The following is a 14805-nucleotide window of genomic DNA, read 5'->3' as shown; positions in this document are numbered from 1 at the left end:
CAGAAGTCACTCTGTAGGCAAATATTAGAGATATGAATTTGAAGAGAGAGGTAGCCAGTGGAGGTTAATGGGTGGTGAAGTGACATGTGAACTTTAGACTGATCAATGACTGGATGCCACCAGATCTATCCTTAGCCACCATGCTCCTACTGGGTTCGGCTATTTAACAGTTTTAGATTACTTTTGATGCATGTTTTGAGATTATAAAACAAAATGGAATAACTTCTGCCCCAACATTTTTTTTTAATTCCTTTAACGCTGAATGTTAAATCCTCTATAAAGCCCAGCTTTGGACCAATTGGAGCCTGAACAAGGAAGGTGTCGATTGTGCAATAAATGCCTAAATATATTTCTATCTTATCCCCCTTATTTCCCATTGGTAAATTTGCAGCTCCAAATTGATTCCAAATTATTAGTTGTTTTACTACACTTAACCCTGATTCGGTTCATTGCATCCTCATTAGTTCTTTATTGTTCTGTAAGGTTCTATATTAAATATAATGTTAAATCACTGCACTGCCCTTTCTTATCATAAATGCTTGGGATGGGATACTCATTGCAGCTTTCTTTCAAAAACTTACTGTGAATAATACGTGTGTGTTATAATTTTAAAACGGCTTCTTTGGTCCGCTCCAGAGCTAACCTTGTCATTAGTAAGTCCTCGTCAAATACTTTTGATATACTTACTTTTTTTATTGTTTGTGTTCTGGATGTTGTGTGCAGAGCTTTTTATAAACAGTCTATGGTGCAGAGCACATTGTGTTCATCATATCTGATTTATCTTCAATGAAGATTTTAAAGTAAATCTTTTTCCATTAAATAAAACTTAATTTCCTTTAAAAACTGTTTACACCTGTGGTTTATATATCAAATTTGAATGATTTTATTTATTTATTTTGATACATTGCATGTCGGCTATTCAGCATTGCTGTGACAAAAATAAACCCTCTGATTTTACTTTGTTTATTTTGATTATTTTGTAGACCAATAGCTAAAGAGGAAGTGATTCTATAGAGGTTGTTGCCATAACGGCGATCAGCAGCCAAAATACAATGCAAGAAAATAAAATAGTTAACAGTAAACCAGAATCTGTGAAATTTCATCCTCCACAAAGTATTGTCCTTTAAGCTGGTACCAGTTTGGAAACCAACACTATAGCTGAAGCCTGAGCTCCCCCATGGTCACACATTGCTGCTGCCCCCTGCCGAATCTCCCCACGGTATTTTTAGCTGTGCTAAGTAAAGAGGTGCAAGGCCATCCCCGGCTGAACACTCCAGCACAACCTCCCCCACATTGCCTCTCCACCAGTGGTAGCCCCAGTGCCCTGCCTCATTCCTGAGCTCCTGGGTCTGCATCACATGTGGTGACACCGTGAAGGTGCTTTGTATGTATGGACAGCATGACGAGCAAGACAGAGAGAGAGAGAGAGAGAGAGAGAGAGAGAGAGAGAGAGAGAGAGAGAGAGAGAGAGAGAGAGAGAGAGAGAGAGAGAGAGAGAGAGAGAGAGAGAGAGAGAGGAGTGCATGTCATACAGATGAAGCAGGACTAGAGGTGCTGACTTTGTGCGTGTCTCTGAGCCCATGAAGACTCACAGATGTATGTAGGCATATGTGTCGGCGGAGGAGTCTGCCGTGAGACACAAAGAGATGGAGAGAGAGGGACAGAGGACCTGGGAATTGAGGACAGCAGGAAGGGAGGATAGATTGGGAAAGAAAGAATATTGATTACCACCTTAAAGAGGCAATCTTCGCTTGTCGAGGGCTCTCGGGACTTAGTGTGTATCTGCACATGTGTGTTGTGTGTGTCCTGAATCTGTCCTGGGAGATCAGCAGAGACAACGGTGCAGACAGCAAGTGCGCATACACACACACACACACACACACACACACACAAACACACACAAACACACCTTTCTTCACCTCGTCTTCTTCACAGTTTCACTTCTCACACCTGATTCTCAGTTGTGTTCCTCGACATTAATCTGACAGAATGTTCTCAGTGATTAGCAGTAAAGATTAAACCAAGACAACATATTTACATACAGAGAATTCATGTATCGAAATAAAAACGAGATTCAAGATTCAAAATTGTTCATTTTAAACTTGTTTTACTAGTACAATCTTGTGAAAACATTTTGCTGGCAAGCTCAATGATAGTAATTAGATTATAATAGATTATAGAATACAACGGGATTACAAATATGTAGAACAACTTTTGATATTTATACATATATATATATATATATATATAGAGAGAGAGAGTGATAGACTGTATCAATATATTGTCCAACACTAACCAAATGAAATAAAACTGTAATCCTAATTTGAGGTATTACTAATAACATTTGCTTTGATAACATATTTACAGTTAGTTCAAATTGTTCATACCTGCCAATGTACAAATAATTAAGTTTGGTTGTGGAAAAGTTGGCCTTTCAGTACATAGATATAGAAATAGTTAGAGCTCATCTATATTGATTTATTTTTCAGAATAAGCAATACAGAAGAGTTGTGAATTTATATTAACATTTTTTGTAAAGAAGGGTTAGAGTTTTTGAATCCAAGTTCTAAATGTTAGACGTGTATCGTTTCACCACAAACTCTCTTGACATCTTCATCTGTATATTCTGCGTGTGTTGCTTCACTTTTGTCATTTTTCAGATATTTGTTTGCTTTGTATTTTCTGTTTTTACCTCATCAACCCCCTTGACTCACTCACGGGGAATTCTGATGGGATCTCCTGCTGTGTTCTCCTAGCAGCTCCTCCACACTTTCTGCAGACTTCATACTAGAGGGCCATGCAGAGAAAGTCTGCAGAAACTCCAGAGGCTCTTTCTCCGACATTTGCAGTCACACATACATGTCCTTCGGGGTTGGGGGGAGTTCAGAGAGGGCCTTTAGTCAAGGCTCTTCATGATACCAGCTTCAACAGGTCAGGGGGGATATCTATTTTTCACAACCCATCCTTGTTGGGTTCCTAAAACAGCTTTAACACAGGGGGCGGCTGACCTGAAATTAGTACCTTTAGATGTTTATATAAACAGCAAGCCTTTCGAATGATTGTAAAGACAAACGTAGACATTTATTCAATTCGAAATGTAATGACTTATTATTTTTGTATGTATCTTCAAATTTGGTTTGTACCAAATATAATAAAACCCTTATTTTGTAGAGGCTTTTTTTGTCATTTGTGAGGGCAGGTGCATCTACACTGTAAAGTGTTTGTCTGTGTGATTAGGTCAGTGTGAAAGGCTGTGTGGAGTCAGATTACATCTTTAATTTCCGAATACGCTCAGTGAAGTGTTTGCCTACTGTGTGTGTTTTTAATTCATGCTGATGAGTGTGTGGGTTCGAGAGCACCACAGTTTTGTTGACGGGCACTTTAGAGGCTCTACACTCATCTGATTCATCTTGGCGAGCAGGCAGAATAATAAGGTTGTGATGTAGGACAAAAAAACAATAAGCTCCTTCAAACTCTGTCCACCATCACCATACAGAAATACATTTCCTTGTTATTTTTCCTCCACTTTTTTTTCCGAATCCCGCCCCCTCCCTCCACCCTATGATGCAGTTTAAGTTCCCAGGGGACCATCACTTTAGCTGGCGTGTGAAATGGTCTAGGAGATTAATGCTTTTCCTGCATTACCTGGTGGCAGGGGAGAAGCAATGGATACAGTGTACAGATCCTGCAGACCCTTTATAATCTGGGAGAGAGAGCTCTCCGATGCGAGCAAGTGGCTGGATGGAAAAAAGAAGACAAGAAAAGTAGATAAAGGGTGGGGGTAGATGAGGAAGGAACAAAAAAAGACAGAAAGATTAAGATGTGTGACTGTATTTTTAATTAGTGGAGAGGAAAGTTAAATATATGACTTTGGGTACTTTGTGTGATGCTTTACACAAGAGAGGTTTTCAATCTAATGAAAAGACTTTGACTTTGGATTTGGCTTCTACGCTAATGGTTCTGGACTTCCTGGACCCGCCGCCTGTCCCTGTGTGCCTTATGAACAAGGGGACCACCCTGGGGATGAGGAGCCACTGCCCATAAACAACAATTAGCTCGCGGTCCATGTCAACGCTGAGGAGCCGGAGCCAGCGGAAGCAGATGCTGTCAGAGGTCAATCTCTGACTCAATTGGTTAAGTACCAAGATGCAAATAAAATACAAAACAGACTCATGGACCCAGCTCATTTTGTCGTGTGTAGCCACTAAAGAGCAGCCAGTGACCTTGCGTATGTGAGGTATCAAGCTAAATTAAACTCTTTTGTTTATTGAAAGAAAATGTGCCTTCAGCTGTCGAGCAACTGAGGATCGCGACCAGAAAGTCGGCTAAACATTCTGTGTTCATGCTTCACCGTATGTTCATTTCCTGTAAAGTCATAAATACAGCTTGTTTGAAACAGAGCTACCATTGTCACTTGGCCGGACCATTCAATACATAGGCAGCACCAGGTACATTTTCTTGTTGAGGGCAGTTGGGTTTATCATTGAGGGTACAGACAGAAATGTGTGTATATGTAACCGGTCTCTCTCTCTGGTGGTGATATTCTCTGCTCTGCGTTGTGTCTAAAAATGGATGACCAGGACTTGTTCTTTTCTTGACACTGGACTTTTATTTCTGTTCAGAGGTTCAGCAAAAGAACAGAAAACATTCATCATTTGGTCACATGCCGGTCTCTGCCAGATCTAGAACATTCTTGTGTATAATAAAACCAAAAAGACCTATATAAGAAATAATAAGTTCCAATTTAGTCAAAGTATTCATAAAACTAAATAACAAAACTATAATTACTTTTGAATGTCTCACATTCAATCAAACACATCATTAAAATAATCAAATCTTATATTTCCAAAATCAACACGAGTCTTATGCAACAAAACATACCTGTTCAGAGGTTCAGCAAAAGAACAGAAAACATTCATCATTTGGTCACATGCCTAACAAAAGAAATACACAGTTCAGAAGGCATTCTTCAGGACACAAAATGATGGACACCTACGCACTTACACAAGCAAGCTAGCAAACGTAATACATTTATGCTAGCTTGCTGTAACACTCTGAACTAACTCAAAAATGAAAATAAACCATAAAAGAATGAAGCAACTCGACTAATATGATCGTATGAAACACATGACACATTTTAAACAACTTACAGATTACTTAAATTACAAACTTTACACATTAGTGTCGCGCTGTAAACGATACGTACCGGTCAGTACTCTCTCTCATAGAACAGTATGGTGCCTTACCAAACCACCCGACCTTCTGAGTCCCAAAGTGTACATGTTAGAAAAAAAAACATTAATTCCAGTATCTCAAACAGTATCTCAAACCAATAAGATATACCAGAAAGAGAAGGAAAAAAATAAAATAAAAATAATAATAATAAACAAAAATAACCCCTCTAAAACAGGGTAAGAAGAGACTGTGATCTCTTACTGATGGAATTTGCCAACCCCCTAAAAGTGAATGGCGTTTGAGCCATTGTTTCTACCAAACGGTTAACCTTCTTAACAACCCTACCAGTACGTGTCCTAACCACACCTTGTGTGTCTAGTGGTGCGTATGATTGGCTATCTTGGTTGTGTTCGATGTCAACTGTCGGTACGGCAAGAAAACTGTCACTATCTATAGCAACATCAAGATCAGTCTGCAGTCTGGGAGAGTCGTGAGAGTCGCTGTCTTTGTGACTTGTTTCTCTACACCCAACTTCAGCACCTTCCTGACATGTCTGTTTCCTCACTAACCCAGGATTTGCGACTGATTGCATCCCTTGTTCCACTCAGCACCCAAGCAGTTGTCCTACCATCTGAATCTTCCTCCCCCAAAGAGTTGACAAGATCCACTGAATCAGACTGCTCTTCAGAATCATCAAATGAGCTCTTAGCTTCAGTTGTGTCTCCCTCAGCAGATTAAATGGGCAAGAAACTGATGTCAAGGACAAGATTGCGATGCACTACTTTTGTGTTCCCCGCATCATCTTCCAACTTATATATGTGTGTCTGTGGGTTTTTGTCTATGACGGTATATACTCTCGCCACCCATTTATCTGCAAGTTTCTTCTTTCCTCTCTCGCCTTTGTTGGCGAGGAGTACTCTATCACCCTTGTTCAGATAAGTTCCTTTGACTTTTTGATTGTAACCCCTGGCCTGTTTTTCCTGCTCTGTGATGCAATGCTTTTGCGCTATAGTTACTGCCTCTTGGAGGTGGGACATGAGTGTATTCACATAACTGCTATAGTCAACAACCAACAACACCTGTTTGAACATGACATCAACAGGGAGTCTCGGAACACGGCCGAACATGAGATGGAAGGGAGCGTATCCAGTCGTCTCTTGCACCGTTGCATTATATGCAAAAGTTAGAGTCTGTATTTGGTGGGGCCACTTGGCCTTCTCTCTCAATGGCAAAGAACGAAGCATATTACCCAGGGTCCTATTGAATCTCTCAGTTCCTCCATTCCCCATTGGGTGGTAAGCTGTAGTGTGCGACTTGGAGACTCCTGACAACCTGAGTAGTTCTGCTATAAGCTCACTTTCAAAATTAGCCCCTTGATATGTGTGGATGCGCTCTGGAAACCCATATACACAAAAGACGTTATCCCATAACTTTTTAGCAACCTGCTTTGCTGTCTGATTTGCGCATGGAAATGCGTGTGCCAACTTGGTGAAGTGATCTGTCAAAACGAGAACATCAACTGAACACTGTTTGCTGTCTTCCGCGCTCCAAAAATCTAAACACACTAACTTCATAGGAGCTGAGGTCCTGATACTTGCGAGTGGAGCTCTGGCGGATGGATCAGGTGTCTTAGCCAAGATGCACCTCTGACAACATTTAACGTAGTCTTTAATCTGATGCTCCATCCTAGGCCAAAAGAATCGTTGTCTTGTCAGTTGAATCGTTCCTGCCTGACCCTGATGTCCAGCTAAATAATGCACACCCTGCAAGGCCTTTTCTACTAGACATCGAGGTAAGACAAACTGGTGTCTCTTATGTTTACTTAAAGGATCCTTGGTAACACGGTAAAGTACTCCATCAAGAACTTTAAGTCTCTCCCACTGCTTTATGAGCACCAAGGCCCCTGTGTCCAAACCATCTCTCTCCCTCTTTGAGGATCTTCTTTTCCGACTCAGAAATGGCAAAACTTTTGAAATGCTAGGGTCTAGCTCTTGGCTTTGTCGTAGCTCCTCCAGGGAGAAAGTTGGTAACAGGTCTTGTCCTGGCGGTACGAGGTGCTGAACAGACTGGACTAACTGAACTGCTCTACACTCTGTGGCATAATCCCATTGGTCATGAGTATCAAGAAGTGCTTTTACAACTCCATTACATGACAGTGGGAGAGGATGAGACTGACTAGCATAGCCTTGTGTGGATCTCTTTGTCTGACAACACTGTACCATAAGACGAAAGGCATCTTGAACCCCATCTTCCCCAACCTCATCAGATTCAGTAAGTAGACTGTCATAACACTGACAGTCTACTGTGATAAGCCTCTGACCAACTGTCCTAGCGAATGGGTCCCGGCTGAGTGCATCAGCCACTATGTTCTTGGTGCCTGCAATATGCTTTAGACTGAATGTGTATGGAGCGAGCTTGGCAACCCAGCGCTGTTCACAGGCGTGCAGTTTTGGTTTGGTCATCATATATGTGAGGGGATTATTGTCTGTCAACACCGTGAAAGAAGTGCCTTTTAGCCAATGACTGAACTTTTCACACACACTCCACTTTAGTGCCAAAAACTCTAGCCTGTGAGCTGGATACCTCTTTTGGGAACTGCTCAGGGTCTTACTTGCAAAAGCTATGGGTCGTGCTTTACTTTCACCAACTGGTATTTGTGACAATACTGCACCGAGCCCGTCCAAGGAAGCATCGATTGACAAAATCAGTGGGCGTGAGAAATCAGGGTGAGCAAGAACAACACAATTCAATAAGTTCTCCTTCAAACTGACTAAAGCATAGTCACATTCTGAAGTCCAGTCATCGGGTTTGAGTTTTACTTTCGCTTTTCCTTTTCTCTTCTGTCCAGCAGTGAGAGCAAAAAGAGGTTTAGCGATGGATGAGCAATTAGGGATATAATGCTGGTATCAGGATGACCAGGTCTAGAACATTCTAGACCTGTCTCCACTTACACCCAATTAGGGTTGCAAAATTCCGGGAATATTCAAAGTTGGAAACTTTCCATGGGAATTAACAGGAATAAACTGGAAATTTGGTGGGTAATTTATACTAACTGTATTAACATTTAATATACAGACATAAATACAAACTTTTTGTTTTGTTAAAGGCTGATTTGAGCCCTGAAGAAACTTCGGGCACTTGACTATATGCTTCTGCATCTTTGTGTCATTCTTAACATAGGTCTTTGCACAGTATTTGCAAATGTACACAGCCTTTCTTTCTATATTGGCTGGGGTGAAATGTCTCCACACATGAGATATTGCAAGTGGAATTGTTGTGTGGAATAAGATGAGAAAAAATCTTGTAAATAAACACTAAAGCAATACTAGAGATATAAATAGTTGGCCAAACAATTGGAATCGTCATAAAAATATTTCTAAATTGATGGATAAATGAATATAAATAGGATAGATCAGACATGGGCAAAGTAAATTAAAGTTGTTAGTTTAAAATTGAATTGAACTGAAACTAACAATTTAGTAGCACTTAAATGGCACTTACTTATAGCACTTTGTAGTTTTACTTCATTTTTGAGGAAATTGTACTTTCTTGCTTCTTGTTGTTCTGGGTTTGTATCCTCTGTGTTGAATGCACTTATTGTAAGTCACTTTGGATAAAAGCGTCAGCTAAATTATATTTGACCGGGAGTGTGGTATATAGGGCTCAAAGGGGCACATAATCTCCCTTCACTTTTTGCGTTGCCCTGTGAGCCCTTCTGTCAAATGAGCGGATCAAAGAAACGAAAAGTGGACAATGAGTCCGAGTGTTTAACACGGATTGGACAACAAAAAATGTTTTCACTGAAGACCAATCGAAGGGTGTATGCCTGATATGCCGAGAAATTGTCGCAGTTTTCAAGGAGTACAACATCAGCCGTCACTTCCAAGCATGCTAACTACGCTAGAAAGCAGTCAACGCAAGAACGGGCAGAGGAGTCAACTACCAAGGCAGGTTTTGCTAAACCTGCCTTTTCATCTATATTAGTTCACAAAAACACTCCATCCATCTGGTCCTGGCCCAGCACCTCTGTCAAATTTTAGAACCCATTGTGGCCCACGAGTCAAAAAGTTGGCCCACCCCTGGGCTAGATGAACAGATGAACCATCCTCAATCAGCATGCTAATATATTTTCCCCAGTAATATGATCGAAACTTACCTGACTAGTCCTGCACACTACAGCCCTGCATAATTTCCCCATTATTATTTTTTTCAAAATTCCCAAAATTCCTGAGCTCAATATTCCCATGGAAAGTTTCCGGAAATTTAACGGACATTTTCCGCCCCTTTGCAACCCTACACCCAATTAGCAAAAACTAAGCCAAAATGTCTGTGATACGGTGGTGCCATCTTGTACTGGTGATGTCATTAGGAGTAGTGATTGCGAAGTTGAGGCGTGGTATTGAGGTCCTGCTGATACAGCCAATCAGGAGTCAATTTCAGCTGTCAAAATTAATTGATATCATTGATTTATAATTTATAACGAATGTATATCATTCTTAAAATTTGAGTTGCACAATTTTATTTTATACCTTAGTTGTGAATTTCCAGCAAGGTCAGAAAGTCCTTACATTTTTAGAACAAACAACTGCCCCAATAAACGGTGAATCTGAAACAAGTCATATAAAAGATGAGCCAATGCTTTTGATATCGGATGACATAACTCCAGTTATCAATCCATCAGCGATAAAAAGATTCTTCCTTTAGTTGAAATTGTCAGAAACCTTTGCGTGGACTCAAGAATAAAATGATTCGATTTTGGTTGTTAAAGATCAAGGTCAGTTTGACCTCACATGTTTTTCACCAAAACTCATCAACTCATACACTTATTATGATACAATACAGTTAATACCTTAATTATAAGTCTTCACTACAAGTATGGACGGACGTGGTTGTAAACTGGTACTAGACCAGTGGGCGGAGATGTACAGCTGCAAGGTGGTAATTAAAGTTATTAGTACCATTTAGTCTGGATAGAGTTTCAGTTGTGGATCATTAAATTCTGAATATTGCATTCATTATTGGATCTATACATGAACAGATGTATACTTTCTGCTCTGTAAAGTAACAAAGTGAATCAGGGCTTTTAAAACTCAGTTCCCTTCATCCCCTCTAGCCCCTATGTTTTTATATATTAAGACTAGCACCGCTTGTCTTTGTGATCCAGAGGTTTATATCTGATATATTGTATAGAATGCCACCCATCTGTTCCCATATCAGTTTTATGTTTATGGGCCTCTTTGATGAACCCACTATAAAACTTCAGTGAATCTGCCATTAGGGTGAGGGCTTGGTGAGCTGTGAATGGATAGTACAGACTGTTGCAGCTTTCAAGTTAAATGCTAAAAGTCTAAAGTGCTATTCACAAGGGACTGGTACTGCAAGTACATCATTGAGTCTTTGTTGTAGAGGAGTGAAGGTACCTGACTCTGATGTGCATAAATGAGAGACTTTCTGAAAGGGACAAGGGGACAATCTGCTCCAAACTGCATTGAGGATGATTCCACATGCAAAGCATGGTTGTGGTGAAAATGACCACTATATATACTATATATACTGTACTATTTATATATACTGTCTAACAATAACATTACCAGCATATCATCAGTACTGAATAAAGTAATCTATATCTTTATCTATCTAGTCCGACCTGATATAAACTCCACTTCCTCCCTCTGTACAAAAATGAAGCTAGGTTTATGATTTATGATGCAGACAGCTGTCAGGGGGGATCAAGATGTTTCGGTTTCCCTTTTTGAAGTTGCCATATTGCACATTTCTATACAGTCTATATTTACATATAGACCTGCCGTAAATACTACAGAACTCTACCTTACTGCATGAAACTGAATATCATTTGATCGACTTCTGTCCTTGAGGCTCAAGCCTTAGACTGTGTACTTTACAGATTCATCCATTGAAAAGGATCATGATATGTGGGTTGAAAAGGTGAAAATATGTTTAATACATGTCTAATATCTTTCTAAGGAATTTCCCTTGTGTTGTTGTTTCACATAACTATGTAGACATGTAAAAAATAGACTTTGTCAAATTGCTCCAAGGGATAAGGGGCTCCCTGTAATACGTTCTACTACGGGGATCCTTGGCTGGGAATAAAAACAAAAGCTCTGCAGATATTCTTACAATGGATATAAAAAAAATCTCCCTCCACCGAACCATAATTTTACGAAATACCTCTACCCTGACGAGAACACAAAAATTACAACAAATGCTCAAACAAGAATGCTGGTACAGCAGGTGACGATAAAGTTTACATCAACAATCTGTCAAATACCAAGTGGTCCAAGTAATATGTGATGTTGCAGCTGTCGGTCATGTCGTGCAGTGATGTTATAATTAGCTGCTAACTTGTAATTAGGCCTTGTGGTGCTAATCAGATGTAGAGAAACCAGAATATTGTTGCCATTGTAATTGTTATTTCTGATGCATGCCTACACCAATCATATATGACATAAACTGTTACATTATTGTACGCACAGTAAAAATGTTGTGACTTAGCAGGATTCCCAAATGCAGACGAAAGTTAGTTTAAAAAAGGTCTGCATTAGTGAAGACTGAGTGGATACATGAAGACAACTCACATAAAAGAACAGAACATTAAAATGAGAATGTTCATGTGTTTTGCCAGATCATGATACCCTCATTAGATGTAATTACAGTGTTGTCACATTTCAAACAACTTATTGGTGTGATTAGGGCAGCAACAAGGACCGGAGTCCTCACAAACTGCCAAAGTCAGGACATCACATCCAGGCTTTTCTATGCTCCACCAGCTCCTGTAACTGGCTATAGAAATGTCTAGGGTTTATGGTATGGAAATGGTGTTTATTCAACACTACTAAACATATTGAAAAAACACAAGAACACCAATAGTAATGAATAGTAACTTAACCACACAGAACCTGTGCCCCACAACTGTAACGTACATACTAAAACAGACATTGTAGAGTGTATGTCTTCAATAATTCAATACTCTTGTGTTTGTTAGATCTGGGGCCTGTACTAGAAAGCGATAATAACATACCCAGGATAGCTTTCTTATATCTTGGTGAACTTAACCAAACAAACAGAGTCAGGCTAAGCGGTCACACATCATTATAGTTTTACTACCAATGACTATCCTTATGATTCAAACATATCAGAGGGGAGGACTTCAAACAATACTGGGAGCCACTTCTGCCTCCTTTTGTATATATGTCAAAAAACTTATTGAATATTCTACTATCACTGTTTAATTCAGAGGATGACACACAATATAGCTAATAAAATGTAAAGTATACAGTATGTCTCATCCTCAGGCCACCCTCTGCTCCGATTTCCAAACAGCACTTCAGCTTCCTTCCGGTGACATCACTTTGGAGCTGTTGAGTGTATTAAATGCACTTCTGAAGTAGCTGAAATAAACCATTGAGAATCATTCATAGGCCTTTTTCTTGTCCTGTGGCAATGTTCCCCTGTCGTATGATTTAGTAGCAGCGGGATTTGGCCACTCTCTGTGGCAGTGGCTGAGTTATGGGCGGCAGACAGGCCAAGTGTAGTGTGTCAGCTGCGAATCGATGAACACATCTAAATATAAACTTGTCTCATGTAACGCTGACAAAATCATCCCCATTTTATTTTCAATAAAAATCCAGCCAGAGAATGATAGTGTGTGTGTGTGTATGCTTTCACACATATGACTATAAACGCCTTTGTTACCTCTTTTGGATACCTTATGGGGATCAAAGCCGGGTCCTAATTAGGGATAACGTAATATTTCTGATGCCCTGCTCCTGGCTAAGGTTAATCATTAATTGGTTATGGTTAATGTTTTGGATAGGTTTGGGTGTCTACAATTAGTGGCATTCATTCAATGCAATGTAATTGTAAAGATAACTCTGCAAAACGTTTGTGTGTGTGTTTGTGGGCTGTGAGAACGCAAAATGTCCAAGTGAGATCCTCCAGACTATCTCCTACCAACACCTTTAGAACCTTCCATATATGTCCGAATGAGCCCGGAAAAAAGCAAAAATAAAACAAATACTCCGGAGGAAAAAGCGGTGCCACACACGTGGAAAACAATGACAGATATGTCAAGAGAGCTTTTAGTGATAAGAGCTGTCGCAGCCGTCTGTGTGCTGTAAACATAACATGTTTTCTCGCAGTGGAATTAATGCTACATCCTGCCTCTGTCTGCTGCATCCCCCCCCCCCCCCTCACTTAAACGCTTCAGAAATGTCTGTATTGTTTTGAACACTTAGCGGAAAATCTCCTGCAGCGTTGTTCATGCGTGAAAGGGAAACTGGAGAATCTCCTGACACAATTCTGTGGACGTCTTCAGGAGTTCATTTCTGAAAAACGGCTTAAGTGTCGTCACAATGATTGTACTGTTTATATGTGTGGTTGTGGGAGTGTTCACCCCCCCCCCCCCCCCCCCCCTCCCACACACACACACACACAAACCAGTTGATGATGGAGTAAGGTGAGATTAAATTCCAGTAGAGGACAGGAAGTCCATGGCTTTGGGCCACCCTGTTTTTTCAATGTCTACATGGACTTCTTGCTTTGGCTGAGAATAGCGTTGACTTGCCCTTTGTTTCTCACAGATATGTAACTGTCTCAATTGCAAGGTCATGTGGCAGTTTCACACCCTGTCTCTCTTTTCTTTGTGTCAGTCAGCCCAGTCCTCTCCCGATCTCAAATATGCTGTTGCTACCAATACGTACAATGTTAAATCAAGGCGAGTTTCAATTATCCTTATTGTCAGAGAATGCATGCTTTGGCTCGAACTGTTCTCCGCCATGCTAATGCATCACTGGTCGGCGGGCCAGACGAGGGCCAATGGGGGGCAGTTGGGCAGAAGGGAGGGGGGAGGCTGGGCCTGCCCCTCGGAGGGGACTTGGGGAACAAGCTGGTGACACATTGATGGATCTGAGCCCTGCTTCGCATAATCATTCTCCTGGCCACTCGAGGAAAGAAGGAGAGGGAGGAAGCGATACAGAGGAGACTAGGCAGAGACAAAGAGACGGAGAAAAAGGGAAGTGGTTAAACGAGAGGTGGGGAAAGATGGAGTTGGTGAATGTAAACTGTTAAAATGGAGAAACAGAATGCTAAGCTGTGTATTATTCTATAAAAGGGGACAGAAAAGAGATAACTGAGCGTTGCAAAGCACTTGGATGGAGAAATGGGAAGAGGGGTAAGTAGGAGGGGGCACTGAAGGAGGGCGAGAGAAGACAAAGTCAGAGGGTGAGAGAGGGGCCATTGTAAAGGAGGGGCGAGAGAGTTGAGCACGTCAAGGGCTGGGGGAGATCAGAGCTGCAGCTGTGGCTAGCAATAGCAGTGAGTGGGTTAAAACGACATCCCACTCCCCACGCACAACTGTTCATTCATTCCCCTTCGCTCGGAGGCCAGGCTCCGCCAGGTGATCATTTTCTTTCTCTGTGAATTAGGACTCCCGGCAGAGTACAGTCCATTAGGGCGGATCGCTGTGTATCAGTGTCTCACGCAACCAATTGAGCATAAGAGAGCAAGCACACACAATAGCGGCCGTCGCCAAGAGCTGGCGCAGCATTGTACAAATGTGACACTTGTTTTATCGTGTGCTCTTGCATTAGTACAATTGCAGTTGTTGCA

This window comes from Platichthys flesus, chromosome 7, assembly GCF_949316205.1.
Source record: "Platichthys flesus chromosome 7, fPlaFle2.1, whole genome shotgun sequence".
In the NCBI taxonomy this organism is placed as follows: domain Eukaryota; kingdom Metazoa; phylum Chordata; class Actinopteri; order Pleuronectiformes; family Pleuronectidae; genus Platichthys; species Platichthys flesus.
The sequence above is the reverse complement of the archived record's forward strand: the minus strand, read 5'-3'. Positions refer to the sequence as shown.